The sequence below is a fragment of the Ptiloglossa arizonensis genome, chromosome 11 (genome assembly GCF_051014685.1).
Source record: "Ptiloglossa arizonensis isolate GNS036 chromosome 11, iyPtiAriz1_principal, whole genome shotgun sequence".
Classification (NCBI taxonomy): domain Eukaryota; kingdom Metazoa; phylum Arthropoda; class Insecta; order Hymenoptera; family Colletidae; genus Ptiloglossa; species Ptiloglossa arizonensis.
Genome location: NC_135058.1, coordinates 11,571,017 through 11,587,915, shown reverse-complemented (window position 1 = coordinate 11,587,915; position 16,899 = coordinate 11,571,017).

The window sequence follows — 16,899 nt, the reverse complement described above, 5'->3', positions numbered from 1 at the left end:
AAGTGGATCTTTTAGTCTCGATCGTCCTCGTTGTCGGTTGCTGGGAGTCTGTACTCGCCACTTAGCAACTTAGGGCTTTCGTAACGTGTTGCACACTACGTTCCGTACAAAAGTGTACCACATTGTTACACCTGAACTTTTCCAACATGGACCAGGTCCGTCCAACGCGGATGGAAGCCCCGCGCATCTCGAAGCCGATTTTGAAAAGGGACCGAATCCACCCGCCATTCTTTTATCGAATCTACCATACTTTGGCTTTTGTGACGGTCTTCACCGAACTTTGCATTTTGTATTCATGGACCGCACTTCATCGACCTTTGTACCGCCCCGTAATTAATTACAGTTCGGTGAGACTTTCGCGTACTCTCCGTAAGTTTTAAAATCGGGTCGTCGTCGAGCCGTGCAATAATTAAACGTTGCCGGGACACCGAGGTCATCGACCGGGCGTAATTCCCGTGGCAAGACGCCTGACGGACGAGTGGAAGTTCTGGATATTGTCTTCGATTTATTTCGGTGCCTGGGATAGGAGCATCGGTGTGGAATTTCTTAAGTGCGATTACTCGTCTCGACGAACTAACATCGCTTTCGCTAAATTTAGTCCTAGTACGAAGAAGATGACGCTCGGCGGTCGAAGAGACTCGCCCGGAACTTGGATAATTTTTCGACAACCGTCCGGAATATTTTCCCGCTTTAAATGTGTTCAGCGCCCGCGCGAAGATGGAACGAACTTCGAAATTTATTTCTTACGTAGTGGGCGGGGGAGGTCGGTGAAACTTGCTTCGGACCACCAAATCCTTTAAGTGCGGGGTAAGAATATCGAGAGGGAGACGTTTCGAAACGCGATTTCTTAGGGAGATCGCGTGCGGCTGCTTATGCAGCTACGGGGATTTATGTAACGCCGTTGAACCGTTCTAGGTGATGTACTTTTGCGATACAAGTAGGTTCGCGATAGCTGTTTATTACGTTGATGTGCGAAAACGAAGGTGCTGCGTGTATTCCGACGTGTGTGTATACGTACGCGGATATTTACGGAACGGGAAGAGATACGCAACGGAAACTATTACCGGGTGATTCTTCGCGCAAAAACGAATCGAAAACGTGGAATAAAGTTTTCCGCCATCGGACACCGTTTTCGAGAAAATTAATTTTGAATATTATCGGACCACCCGCGCGATACTCGGGCTGTACGTTACTCGTTGTTTCCACTTGCGTCGATGCTCGGTAATATCACGACCACGGTGTCTGCATCGCGTCGATCTTCTCTAAACCGTTTGTTTAACTATTTAGAACCGGTCGCAATGGATATCGAACCGGCGTCGATGTTTGCAAACATCGGTTCAAGTAGAAATAATGAGTCGTGGGCAGACACGATAGCCAAGTCGCAAGCAATCGCGGCGGGTACTTCTGGCATATCGAAACGTTGCACACGGGAGCTGGTTTCTATGAATAGATGAAATTGTAGCTGCTCGGAGAGTACTTTACACGCGCTATCGGTTCAGCTACTCAAGTTCGAAGCTGTCGAGGACCTTTTCCCGGTATCGCTCTTGAAGGATTTCATCCGTGATCGTATATCCGCTAACGAAACGTTTCGTACGAGGTAAATACGAAACAGAACACGTAACGAATATTATTACGTAGAAATGGCAACGATAGTTATCCGTTCGAAACGAGCTACGTAAATCGCCGTAAAATCTGGAACAATTACTCGCGGTATCACGTTTCCCTTGCAATCGCTCGGGTCTTTGGAAATCTATTTAAATTCGAAAAGGAACACTGTTTTCATTTTCTCGTTAGCGAATTCGTGCGTGACTGTAAAACGAGGTTACGCTCCAATGAGATTAGGTTTTAGTAACCGAAGCTTTTCAACCGCACGTTTCTCCTCCCGAGCGGTTTTTATACCGTGTATACGGCGTCAATTTGAACGGAAGAAAATAAAGTGGCAAAGTTTATCTTCTTTGGATCGTTCGCGTGTTATCGAGATTGGTCAATCGTAACCAACCGAGTTCGATGAAATAATTTCGAGTTTCGTTCGGTGGAAATTTTCCAAAACGGTTGTCGAGACCGATCTCGAAACTGCCCGCTGCACCAATCTTCCCGAACGTGCACCGAGCGCGGAAGAGATTTTCGAGTATTTTTCTCGCCGTGAAATCCTTCGTCAGCGTTTTAAAAAAACCGAAGTTCTGCGACAGAAAGGTGAAATGTACGTTTGATTGACACGGGCATACGACAATCCGCGTTACAAGCGACAGCCGCTACGTGTAATGTTAAAATGAATTTACGTCGTTACGAGCCCTTTTTTTCACGTCGCGCGTCAACCGTGGCGACAATTCTTCGCCAGAATCCCGTGGAAAATTGATTCGTTACACAATACGTACGTATCATCCCCTTTAACGTTGTTCCGGATCGCTTCGTCCACCGCCTGCGCCCGTAATGGCGTCCCGTTTCAAACTTTCCGAAATGATCGACAAAGCGTTATTTTCCAGTTCGAAATTAGGTATTAAGCCACGGGAAGTTCGCTTAATCTGTAATACGCTTAAATTTTGTAAGCCCCTGCATGTGCTCGCGCAAAGTTTCCATGCGCCGGCTCCACGTAAGAAGCTGGGTCTTGACATGTGCAGTTAGAAACTAATATTCGGTGTCTGATCCTTTATCTTCTGTGCCCCCCTGCCTTATCTCTCTTCGTCTCGCTACTAATTACTCCTAGAAATTCGCTCTTGAGATACGGGTAATGTCCGTTTAATCTAACGAGATCGAGAACACGATTACAATTTCGAATTAATAACAGCTACCCGCAACGAGCGGCGCGAGTAACGTCGATGAAACGTAAAAATGATCGCCAATTTTTTATTTTTTATTTTTTTTTTTTTACTTTTCTTTCTTTCCTTTTTTCGTAAATATTTAAATAGCTCGTCGACCGTACGTTTCGCGACATTGTGAAAAGTGGATAACGAGACGAATGCGTTTATAAAACGTTCCACAATGTCTCGCTTTTGCAAAATTCACGCGGCTGAGTTTCGCGGGTCAATCTTCTCATCTCGCTTTTACGATTTACTTTTCACTGTTCGTTTTCGCTAGTGCACCCTGCCGCCTATCCCTCAAAAGCGTGTGCGCAAGCTTTTGTAAACGCGCGGAGATACTTTTAACACTGTATAGAAACGCGAACACCCCGAGAACACTGTACGCGAAATCCTTTTCATATTTAATAATATTTTCTTTATTTCGACACAATTGTAAGGCTCAAGGGACGGTACGATATTGTTTGAATTGCGATTATAAAGCTCAATTACGAAAGGAAACAAAAACACGAAAGCTTGACACAAAAAGTAACGAATAATATAAATTTACAGAACCGAATAATTACAATTTTTATGCGTGTCGTTATATAGTTACGAAAGTATCGTCGATAAATCGACGAGATTTTTCCAATGAAAATGAGTCCAAACACGACCGCATTCGGACTACTTTCGGTCATACACCGCTCGAATCATTTCCGAAAATCATTCAATGACGTGAAATTAAAGGTACTCCGAATTAGGTCGTGTTTGGACTCGTTTTAATCGGCAGAACCCGACAAATTCGACTATACTGCTCTAACGAAGATACAACGGGCAAATATTTTTGTTCGATAAAGTGTTAATTTTCGTCAACAAATGACTAGTTCTCGGATACTCTCTCTTTATTTCGCTCACGCTTCGTATATCCTATTTATTCGTACATACGAGGCCCCGTTGCGAGATGAAAAATGTCGATTCCTTGAAAAAGAACACGCTATTATAACCTCGTATATGAGAACGAGTACGTTCGGTTTCTTACGCGCGGAAGGTACCGCGCGAGGATAAACTTGAGTTACGCGTTCGTTCGAACCCGATGGGATTAAAGTATATATTCATCCGGTAAGGTTATTGGAAAATTCGAAAGCCAGAGATCACGTTGATCTTTCAACACGATCCACGTATCATCGCGCCACGCACCGTTCCTCTTAACGGGCGTATCTGTTACGCGCAGATGTAACGTGGGTATTTCCTTCGTTGGAACGACTGACGCAGGAGGAATGCGGAGATTCCACCGAACGTCGAATTCCTGAAATTTCCAATACCATTGATCTCATCTATAAACCCGCACATTTTCTTCTCGCGATGCCGTGGCGTACTTCCCCTTTACTGCAGCCAGATTTCACCCGGATACATTACTTCCTGTCGGAGATTATCCGTCGCCGTCTGCCGCCGACGTCTTTTACGCGGATCTTCCACGCGTTCTTGGCATCTGAAATAAAAGTAACCCGTGGAGTCCGGATTTTCCTGTCCAGATTCGTTTCTTAGAGTTGATCGCGTCGACTATAATTGCCTTTTCGATTTGTCCGAGTTCTTTCTAATATTTCCAACCGTTCGCGCTGCGACTCCGTACAGAATGATCGACAATCGGAAATTACTCGATAATTAATCGAACGTTTGAAATCTCACGAACAGATGAAAATTAAAGGAACGTTTTAAAAGCGACGCACGGTAAAAACAATTTCTTGATTTTCGTGGGATCGATGAAACGTACGAAAGGAAATTTATCGTAGAGATAAATATTTCTCGATTTCGAAGAACCATTGACTTACAGATTAAAATGTCGATTTTTCTTGAAATTGTTCACTACGAGTATATCTTTATTAAAAGATTTTTATTTGTGCTCCTCCTTTGAATAAATTGCGGTTTATTGCAAATTTAAAGTATATAATTGGGAAAATATTTTTTGTTCTCCATAAAAATGAAGTTCGATGAACACAGAATAACGTAACGTAGTAATTCTGTTAAGGAATTCTCGGTGATAATTTCTTACACTACTTTTCAACATACTGATAGTTCTTGATATTGAGACAACTTACGTCGATGACCTTCCAAGATTTTAAATAGTAAATACAACTCGAACGAAGATTAGATAAACATTGTCGACTTGTTCCCCTATCGTAATGTAAATACGGCAAACCAGTTATTAGTTTCTTCGTTTCCAAAGTTTCGCCATAATTGTTGAATGAAACTATTTCGAACTTATATTTATATTTCGTTCGATGTTTATTCGTGGAAGATATTGTCATAATTTGATCGTTCAACTCGGAGCACCGTGTATATAAATGAAGTACACCTCATAAATATTATAAAATAAAACATAACGTGCACACTTCGACTCAAGTCATGCATTACAGGCAATGGCGTAACTAATGAAGCTCCACATGATGCAGACAGAATCGCTTTTCTAAATAACAATTTATTTTTCGTTATCTTTTTTAGCTATAAATATATATTTTTTTAATAGGAAATATAGTGGAATAATCATACCAGAAATGTTTTGTACGAAAATGTTGTGTACGAAAATTTTGTAAATATTGTTTCACAAATTTTGTTAGTAACTTTTACTTTAAAAATTAAAACTAAAATTTCATTCATTTTTAATATTGCGAGAGTATTCCAGACATGAGAATAAAATAATGATTACCTTTTATTCTTTTTAAAGATTTTTCTTCTGTTTTTTCCAACAACGTTGTTTATCCAAGGCAATTGTTTTAACGTTTTCTATTGTTCACATTGGGTCGTGCTACGTTACGTTACAGTATCGCACACGATTTATGGATTATCTTTTCTCCAAAAGGGCCCCAGAATCGCTGGTTACGACTTTGGCTACTAGTCTAGCTCGTTATATCGACCGATCGAGTTAATGAATTATGTAAAGTTGTATACGTTTGTTTTCGATGGATGGTTTATGTAAATTTTTCGAATAAATTTCTGCGTCTGGTATTACTACATCGTATATGTTGACATAATTTTAATCGTGTTGGCCATTTCTTCGACCCAAGCATGCACTTGGTGAGAGTTTCTGTGATTAACAATCACGTTGATTACGTATATTTACAATTACATTCTTTCCACATTTTTTTTTCGCCTTACATTATTTCAATAATTGCTCTGTTACACGCTTATACTTTCCAAGCGTAATATTAGCCATATTTTTTCAAAGATAATCTCTTGTTGGAAAATTCTACAAAATTTAAATTAAAATACGTAAAATGCGTAAAAAAACTGTATAACGCGTTTAAAAATACACTGTGTCTTCCTTCTATTACAAGTTCAATTATACCTTCGTAAAATAACTATACGATGCGTCTCAAGATACACTGTTATACCTTCCCTCGATTAGAAGTTCGATCGCACCTCCTTAAATGACTCTAACGCGTAAAAGAACTGTACCACGCGTTCGAAAATACCCTATGTCTTCCCTCCATTAGAAATTCCCTTTCAAATTCTCCAGATGGGTGTGGAAGGGAACTATTTAGCACAATTTGATCCAGACGCGAGGAGAATCGGATTCGTGTCGCGAACATTCTCACCCTCGGCTTTCTTCTTCGCGGACTAGAGAAGTTCGTAGCTGGACGTATCCCGTGGCGGACGAATGTTACACGGAGTGAAAAGTTTTCAATAAGATTCGCGGTCTCGCGTAAAGTAGCCGAGCCTCTTCGCTCCGGTGGAACTGAATACGGAAGGGCTGCTTGTTCGCATGGAAACTTACACGATCGCCGAATCGAATTTTCGATCTTCCATATCCGCAACGTCGACCGTTACGCGCCCACCGTGATCCAACTCCCGACGTCACCAGGGCTGTCACCTTCGCCCAACACCTTCATTCCCCACGAGTCAAGTCCGCCTCCAGCTATCTTCTAGATTTATAGGGTTCTCCATCTCCCCGGTATATCGATAGGTATACTCGCTACGAGAAAAATCGCGGATCGAACGAGCACGGCACGATCCGTTTCTGCGAAAATAAGGCGAGACTCGTGGAACGGAGTTCGTTCGTCACAGAGGTTTTGTTTTCGAGAGAAGTGATCGTGAAAATCCAACACCGAGGACGTGCAAACTCTCGGACAGAGGTCACTGCATACGGTGTCTCTTATTCCGATGAACTCGCTCGCCGGTGAATCTATCGTAGAACCGATACGAAAAGTTCCTTGTATCCGAGAGATTGCATCGTTTTGTCAAAATTCGCGAAGTTATTCTCGAGGTTAGGAATTTTCTTAATTTCAGAATGCAACAGGATTCGTTGAAATTTACCAAGATATTTTCGAGGTTAGGAATTTCGTGAATCGCAGAACGCGGCAGAATTCGAGATTAGGTTAGAATTGATGCGGAGAATTTGTTGCGTTACGAACACTGCCTTCTGTTATCTGCAATGACAACATTATACATCACGAAAAATGTATAGAGTGGACAGCTTTAACTCCACAACAGTGTCCCAAATTTCTCACATTCTAGTGGCGCGAATCGAACGAAATTACAACGTTTAGAAACTCAACAAATAATACTGTCGTTGCGTTAGGAACATTTCTACAAAAATCACTGCATCTTGAGACCTAGATACGCAAACAATAGTCGGAAAATTCCACCGAACAAAGGAAAGAACGTCGCCTGTATTAACATAAATTACTTTTAGGGTCAGGTCTCACCGGATCGTGTTCTTTACAATTTTCATCCACACTGCTCCAATGTTAACGTATCCATCGGCAAAGTATCGCCTCGACCTGGTTTTAGAAATCGAGCAAAGTTATTGCTGCGGTGTTCGGGTTCGCGCCGATCGCGAGTATTTTCTAGGGTATCGTAGCGCGGGATTTTAGCAGTCACAGTGAGTGAAAAGCCCCGTGATAAACGACGCGTCGGTTGTTTATCACTGTTATTCGATATTGGGTACCGTGCGTTCGCCTTCTCGCTCGCGCGAGAACGATGACGTTCGTAGTAATATACAACGTTGCGTTGTACGCAATGTTAAGAGTTATTGCAGCCGGTGGCCGCCTCTAATTCCGCAACGGTAACGGAAACATAATCCGTCTACACGGTGCAACAATGGCGACTCGTGTTCGCCGAACGGATCGAAACAACGATTCTCCTGTGGGCCATCGAAACGACTCATCGCTCAGAAATAACCCACCCCCAGATGACATCCACCGCAGTTTGCCCTTGTAACGCACCAAAACAAACAATGCGCCAAGGTTGACGGTACCTAAACGACATAAACCGTATTTAAACCCAAATCAACAAGACGAAACCATATATATAGAACCAGATGCGAATAAAGAGTTAATTTAAGTTTCACTGGTAGGTATTGCGAGTAGAACGAGACATAACGTGTCTGTCTCTCTCCTATAACATTCAGATCATAGACTATAAAACATTATACTAGACAAAGGACTCTCACTCGTCGAACTCATCCTGATACATAAAACCAACTCCGTATTTTTTACCTTGAAATTATTATTCCACAGAATTTCTTAGTTGAAATACGACCCGTTACGGATTTATCCCGGATCGAACCGTGATACTCCCGACGAGCGAAAAAATGACGCGACGAAATTGTGAAAATGCGCGAGAGGATCGATTTCGTTCGATTCGAGGCCGCGACGCGTTCGAAGCGATCAGCTTCTGTTACACGCTTCTGAAGTTAATTAATTTCTACGAGAAACGAAAGCTCGTACCACTTCGGGTAGACCCGGTTCCGATGCACGCGTTGCAATTGAAAGAAGACGTACAAGAATTTCGTCGATACTGGGTCAGATGTTGCGCGTCAACTTAAGCGTTGACAGTTTCGAGTAGGATTGAATGCCTCGGTGTCGTCGGATAGCGGAATATTTAAATATATCGCGCGAAAGAATTTCTACCGTAATTAGATGAAATATCGAAGCAAACGACGGTGTGATATTTATCGGACGGACGTGGCCTTTAAAAATATATCCAAAATGCGAACGTATCCGAAAATCGAATGTAATGTAATTATATTACATTAAAAATAAGGAGAAAATAATTTTTGGTACTCGTGTAATAGTTTGAATTCTAATCACTGGTGACGCACACACAATTTTGAAACATCCTCGAACGAAAGGACATTTAAACGCGAATCTTATATATAGTATCGAGTAGATAATCGTACTCGATTTTAATTCGATTGACGTCAGAAGAATTTTATCATCGGGTCATCTATTTAAATAGAAGTTTCTCTAAAAGGAAATGAAACTGGAATCAATTTTAATTGGAATGATTCCCGTGGAATTTTCCGTTGCCTCGTTTACCGTTTTACTGAACAATCTCCTTCTAATTTTCAACCGGGGAATCGTAGATTTTAAAGTCAGCCCTGATTTTTTATATCGGACCATTCGACGACTCGTGTTTAAAAGACGAATGATCTCGAAAACGATCTTAGCAAATTCTCACGTATTTAGCAAATTCTTTAGTGCATCAAAAATTTCGTTCGTGTCGCGTCAATCTTTCTCGTTACAAGACGACTCGAGTTTAAAAGACGAACGATCCGAAAGACAATTTTGATCACGTATTTAGCAAATTCTTACGGCACCGTGTATCAAAAATTTCGATCGTGTCCCGCAACAATTTCGTGTCAACGTTTTTCGGTAGAGTTCCTTCGTAACGCGGAGCGTCGCGTGTCGAGAAATATTTGAGCAACGTGGTATCGCCAGCACCGAACTCCTCCGAGTACGATAGCAAGACGAGTCATACCGTCTCCCTTCTGCTGAAACTTTAACGAGACTAATCGAGAATGTGGAGTAGATCATCCATTAACATCGTCCTTTTACCGTGTATCGATTTTTCCCTTACGTAATAACGACACCGGTGCACGAAGTTCCCCGACACACGGGCGACCAGATGGCCATCGTCTCGTATCCCTTTATGAATAACAAAATAACCCGGAGTCGTGATTAAAATTCGTCGCGCGGCTTCAAATTGTATTCCATCTATTTCGACCGAGCACGGGTTCATCTCTATAATTGGCCTTTTCCACGATCGCAAATTTTCCAATTTTTCTTTCAGACCGAGCGCACAACGCGTCCCAAGGGAAAATTGAAAATGACCGAATCGCAATCGGGAGACATTTTCGCGGCCATTTCGTCGACTCGGCACCGATCTTTTATTTCGATCACGAACAATTATTGACGATTCTACATTTCTAGTTACCGGTAGCTATTTAACAGTTTATTATTTTTATGGAATCGAACGGTTCCGAGGAATTGGTTTCCAGTGTAGTTGATATTGTAGGGAGAAGGAAAGATTAATCTTGGATCGAGAGGAATGGTAACTCGTCGATGTGACGAGTAAGTAGAACGTGGACAGTTTCGAGTGATTTTTATTTATAATAATTGGTCGCGTATCCGATGTAGATGTAGTTGGTATCGAAGGTAGAAGGAAAGACGAATTCTGGGTTAAGAGGATTGTATCGTGTGTAAGTAGAACGTGAATAGTGTCGAAGACTTCTTACGTATGACAGCTAGGCCTCGCGAAGTCTGACTAAGACGTCTCCGATCCAATACTACTTCAAATTCCTTTCAAGACTTCTTTTCCTTTCTACCTACAATAGATGTTTCGTGCTTGAATTTTATCCGTAGAAATTAATTTCAAAAAATACTTTTTTCAATCTATTATTCAACCACCTGCTTCGTATACATTCGGTAAAATACTTTCATTCGGGGTTCTTGCATTTTACAAACCTTTGGGTCGCACAAACGCGTTAATATTTTTCTCAAAATTGTCGCGATCCGATCCAAACCTAATCCAGACCCAGCTTAGAAGCTCATTTTCATTCGATTGTTAAATTACAATTCAGTGAAAAACACTTGGAACTATTTCTCAACCGTCTGTTTTCTACACATTCGGTAAAATACTTTCATTCGGGGTTCTTGCATTTTACAAAGCTTTCGGTCGCACGAACGCGTTAACCTTTTCCGTAAAAATGTTTGCGACCGTCTCGCGAACTTGCACGGTCGTCGAGTTTTTTATTTCGACTTGGCGAGGCAGCAGCCTATGCGGGAGATTTCGTTTCTCGTTCGATCCGCTGATATTCATCGGAACACGACGGAACCCGGGTCTTTTATTTCGACCCTTTTAAGGATATGAGGCACACCAACCGGGAACGAAGATCATTTCCGCGGTTTCTACGCTGCGCGCCGACTGAAAGTTAGACGCTCGACTCTCCCAGGCGTATCGCAAAGTTTGCGTTCCACGGTTCAAGTACGTACGGAGTTTAAAACGTACGTACGCCACATAGAATTCCGCGCGAGCGTTACCTGCATTTTTCGAGAGTTCGTATATTTGTGTTCGTCCGGCCGTTCTCGAGAAAATCCTCGAATATTACTTAGCGTAAGGAGGCGGGCTCGTCTCATTGTTTAGAAACGCTATAATCCACGGACCACGAGTTCCGCGATACTCCGAGGTAAATGGAAAAATTCCGTGGATTTTACGAAACGGGCTCTCGTTGCTACGCGAATAATTATTTCAACGGTGGACAACTGTACGGAACGGTAACGCGTGGTAAATAAAAATTAACATCGATGTTTGTCCAGGAAGAATTTGTGCAATAGATTTAGAAGCGAAGATTCGAGTCAGTTGAACGGTAGAAATTTCACAAAACAATAAATAAGAATGGACGTACAGAGACATACGTTTAACTATTTATCGTGTGGGATAGACGTTAGATTTCACCGGAACTGTATCCTATTTTACGAATGATAAAAACACTCACGGATAGAAAAAAGTAAAATTATCGAAGTTGGCTTTTCAAAGACTCTCTTCATTAAATTCTTCAAAACTTTCGCTTTACGAACAGAGACACTACGATCCGATCTTAACCACTGTTTACGCAACGTACGAATCCCGAGCTCGCGCGAAAGAAATTATAATTCATACGAGGTACGGATTTCGTACGCGAGGGATTAGTCACTGTTGCGATGTTAATTTCTCGTAAGACTCGATCGGAGGAACGATCAACTCGCTCCGAATAACGCGAATCCGTGGAATAAAACGGCATCGCGTTCAACGAGTGCTCATTTAACGCGCTCCCCTTTTCACCAGCTCGTTTCTCAAGTTGTTCGACGTCACGGGTGAACCACGGTCACGTTTCTCCCCACAGCGTGGTCCTTTGGATAAATAGAACGCGTAATTTATAATAAAAACTGAAAGACGAGCGAGCGTATTTAAATAACGGTTTAAAGTGTTCGATATTCGGAAATGGAGAATATTCAACAAAAATTGCACGTTTTCTTACATGTTCTACCAGCTCTGCAATCTTCCATGGTTCTTTCATTTTTGAGCTCGCGTGAGAATAAAATTTTGGCACGACGTGCCACCCTGATGTGTTTTCACACGTAACAATACGCGTAATGAAGCGAACAGCGTGGAAAATTTATTTCCAATCGATTTAAAATAATGGAAATTCATCTCGGTCAACGAATGTCACGCGAGATTTCACGTGTTATTACGGGAATGGGAAAATTACTCGTGTTTTAAAGCATCGATCGTGAAAAGTAAACATTCGATCGATACAAGTTTCTGTGGTTTATTCTACAGTGGTATGAAGTATAAAAAAATAAAAAAAACAGCAGGAATTTTATTTCAAATATTATTTCTTTAGATCTTTAACCGCATCCCTTCGAATGACTTTTTTTAAGCTGACCAAACGATGTATAAAATTTCTGCCAAATGAAATTACCTGGAATAAAAATTCAAAAGATATTCGAAACTGGAAAATATTCACTAGGTATTGACAACCGAGTATTTCCATTCTCATGAAAATTATCAAAATGGCAACTGTTTGCGTTTGACTTATCAAGTTTCTGCAAAACGTTTGTACGTTTTCGTAATTATTGAAAATTTTTTAAAAATTCCATCCCAATGTATATTACGGTAAAGACGTTTCTAAAATTTCAGGACAGATATAGTTACAACTTTGGATACCGTGACACCGTCACGAGGTCTCTCCCCTCGGTGAGGTCCTCTCGATGAATGGAACGCGTAATTTGTAATAAAATAAAAAAGAAGTGGCGCGCGTGCAGAGTACTCCCGTGCCCTCTGGCCGCGCGGTGTGTGAAACAACATTCAAAATAAAAGCCAACGTGAAAAGCGAGCAATCACGGTCTCCCGCGATCCTCGGGAAATTCGTTCGTGCTTGGATTACTCCCGTGGCCGCGTTTACGCGCGTTGGCCGAAGAAAAGGGTCGGACGCGTGCGCTCGTAAACCGAATCTTGAAAAACGCGAGTGAACGCTCGCGAATCACGGTCGACGAACGAGAGAGAGCGCGAGAGAAAGAGAGAGAGTGAGTGAGAGAGAGAGAGAAAAAACCAGAAAACACGGAAAAAGAAAAACGGGGGTCGCTCGCGTGTTTCGCAGTCTCGACGCGTGCTCGTTTTATCCTCCTTAGAGAGATTAATTGCGAAGGACAGCTTCAAAAGGTTAAAGAACACAGAGTACGTCGGCCGGTGAAATAAGGAAAAACTGGGGAAACAAAGAGGAGCGAAAGAGGGGATAAGGAAGCTCGAGATGGAGCGAGAGAAAGAAAGAGGGGGAATAGAGGAAACGAGCGAAAGTGAGAGTGAGACGGAGAGAGAGACAGAGCAGAGGAAGCAAGAGAGAGTGAGTGAAACAGAGAGAGAGAGAAAGAGTAGAGACTGGAGGGAATAGAGGAAACAAGAGAGAGCGAGAGAGAGAGAAAGAAAGAGCAGAGGGTACAAGAGAGAGTGAGAACGAGACAGAGAGAGAAAGTAAAAGAGATAAAAGAGAGAGACGAGAGAGAAAAGCGCAGGGAACAGACCACTGAACGAGAGCGTCATTAGACGTCCGCGAATAAAGCGGAAAAGCCACCCTGGGAGGCACAGACGACCGAGGAATAAACGCGGCGGGGTGGGGACCGGGAAAAATAACAAAAAAGAAGAAGAAAAAAAAGAGAGAGAAAAAAGTCGCCCCGAACTCACCGGTAAACTCCGACGACCGGTTTTTCGATTTGTCGTCAGTTTCGAACGTTCCTCGTTAGAGCGATCTTCTATTTACATTGGATTAAACTCGAGAACCGAGAGCTCTTCGCGTGTAAATAACGACGCGGAAGATCGCGGCCCGCGGAGACTTCCCGCGGTTTTTTCCTACCTCGCGATAATTGCCCGACGATTTCTTTTTCGATCGGCACGCGCGAGTAATTTGACGATTTCTCTTCGAGGTCCTTCGTCGTCGATCGTGAGCTTTCGATCTAGATGGATCTAGGAATAATCTAGGGACATAGAGACTGGAACTCTCGGCTTATAGAGAAGCAAAAGGTAATTATTTAGAAAGAGGCTTCGATTTCAATGATTTTTGTACACGCAGAAATCAACATTTTAAACAACGTTTCTCCGGATGAGGTACGCGATAAAATTGTAGATTTATCTACTGAAAACCTAGATACCTTGAAAATTTTGAAAACGAAAAGAAATTATGAAATGTGCAGTACAATAGTCCATGTTACGCCACGTTGAAAAATTTCAATAGTTTCGTTGTTAGCGAAACGGTCGTGTTACAATTACCTCTGGATATAAATTATACCGAAGAGAATTAGGTACCATTTACCTCAGCACCTGTCCCGCAATGGTTTCCTATATCCCAGAATAGCGAAACACAATGCTGAACTTGGACTTGAATTATTAGCTTCAAATTCGAGCAAATTATTAGCGTTGTTCGGGTCTCCAATAATCGATTTTACCTCGTATGGTGGAAGATCGATCGAACATTTTGCTCGAAGACTTCTCTCATCGATCCTCATTTTTACAAATCTTCGAATAAACATCAAATCCCACAGACTCCTGATCTACTTGAAACTCCAGGTAAATTAATGACCACTGATAGCGGTGATATCATGGTATTTTTTTACAAACGAATTTTTCAGCATCTATCGCGGAGTTTGCAACGTAAGCCTAAAGCCACGTTTTCAAGTGCGCAACGTCCGCTGCAGAACACGATTAAAACGCCTTTTCGGTGGGCGGTGACTTTTACAAGCGACCTATTTTAGATGTTTCGAGTGATTCTGTGTAGCACGTTGCGCATACAGGATCGTGGCCACACGGACGAGTTCACTACAGTCGGAACGAAGTTAATTGGCCGCTCAAGGCCACCCCCTCTACTATTATTCACGCTAGGCGCTCCTACTTTTACGCCGTATCAACCTGTCCCTGTGTTTAACGCGAAAAGACGAGATGCAAAGCGGTGGTTAGCCAAACGGTACGGCGAAGAAAGTAACCTTGAGAGAACGGTTCAATTTACATTAACTGTAGCGAACCCAAGGGAAAATTCATAATTTCGTACTTACCTTACTATTAATTTTGAGAGAAATATAAATTTTCAATGACAAAAAAGAAACGAACGTGCACAGCTCTCGATGCATTAATTTGTAACACAAATTTGAACACTTATCGCGTTCACGTGACCTCCGAAATGATTCATTTCATAATTAAAAAAAAAAAGAATAACAGCTCGAGATGAGAGTGTTCCACTTTGGAAAACTGTATCGCAATTCGTCTTCTCGTGATCATTTCGAGACACAATTGATAGTCAAACTTCGAAACGTAATTTACCAAAATCCGACCAGCTCTTGTCGCTATCGAAATTAACTCCCGCGTTTTCGGTCGCAGCCCTCGCGTTTGAAGATCAAGATCTCGAACGAACTTACGTTCCAGGTCCAGGTGTGTGCTCCGAATAACGATAAAAACGGTATGATAAATAGGGAACAGAAAGTTCTGGAAAAGGGGATTAATCGTCGCGAAACTGCTGGTTGAGCGTTCCCGGTTGAACAAAGGTAACGATTGTTTTGCTTAGGAGCTTAATTAAGGGATACAGAGGAGTGGAACGGTACGAGTAACGCGACATCGTTAAGCTTAATTGCATATCGCGTCGACGTTGAAAAGAGAACTCGAGGCATCGCATCAATTTCACGGAAAATAGAATCTCCCTTTTCTCCCCTCTCCCTCGCCCTCCGCTTCTTCCTTTTTTTTCTTTTTTTATTTCTCTATCTCTGAATCGCAACGCCTCGATGGAGCCGTCGAAGTAAACGCGATAAACGCGCGCGTATTTATTCGAGCGGATTGTCCGTAATTTTCGAAAAAGGAAACAACGAAAGCACGGTTTAACGGTCGTCTATTGATAACGATGAGAGATATATCGGTGCGTTACTTGCGCGAGGGCCGTTTAATGCGATTTCGGGCCGCGAAGCGTTACACGTTTGTTAATTGCGCGGAGTTATGCGAGAACGCGCGGGGCTTTCATTCACAAATTTGCAACGCGAACGTACGGTAGAGAGCCAGAGAGAGAGGGAGAATATCTCGTCGAACGATCGCAATAGCGATTCGACGTTTGTGTACTCCGAGGAGCGCTGGTTATCGGTCCAGTTCTCCTTTAAATGCGTCAAACGCGCCATTTCGTGCATTGCCGGTGGAAGGGGCGATATTTGTAATTTGCATTCTCCGCGCGCGACGAATAGCGAAACAAATAAAAGGGAGTTGGTTATCTGACGTATCGAATCACTGGACCCGATAATTGCGATTGTGGCGACGATATACCGTTTGTAGAAATACACCATGGCGCTCTGCTGGTGGCTACGAGAATAAAAGAGAACGGTGACAGGTCCTTCGTGACGATCCGCGCGAACGTTCAGGTACCGGTAACGTTTAAAGTTACACTTGAGTGTAAAACGTTCCTTGGGTACGGAGATCTAGAATCTTTTATCATTGGTACGGCAAGTCCTCGATACAACGAACGATTTCTCCCCCGATATAACGTCACGAATCGTTTCCACCGTTATTCACGTACGGTTTCTTCGTGAGAGAATTACCGTTGGATCGTTAAGTTTCTCCTGGTGAAACTCAATCCAAAAATTCGGATTATTACAAATATCGTCGTTCGGATAACGATAAATATGAATATTTTTATTTTTCATTTATTTTCACCCTATATGATTTATCTAGAATCTGGTTAAAATATATCGAAATATTTCGCTACCTTCCCTCGATATAACACCCCAGATTGAACTCGAGTGTATCGTTATATCGAGGGCTTACCGTACGACCCAATAGAATG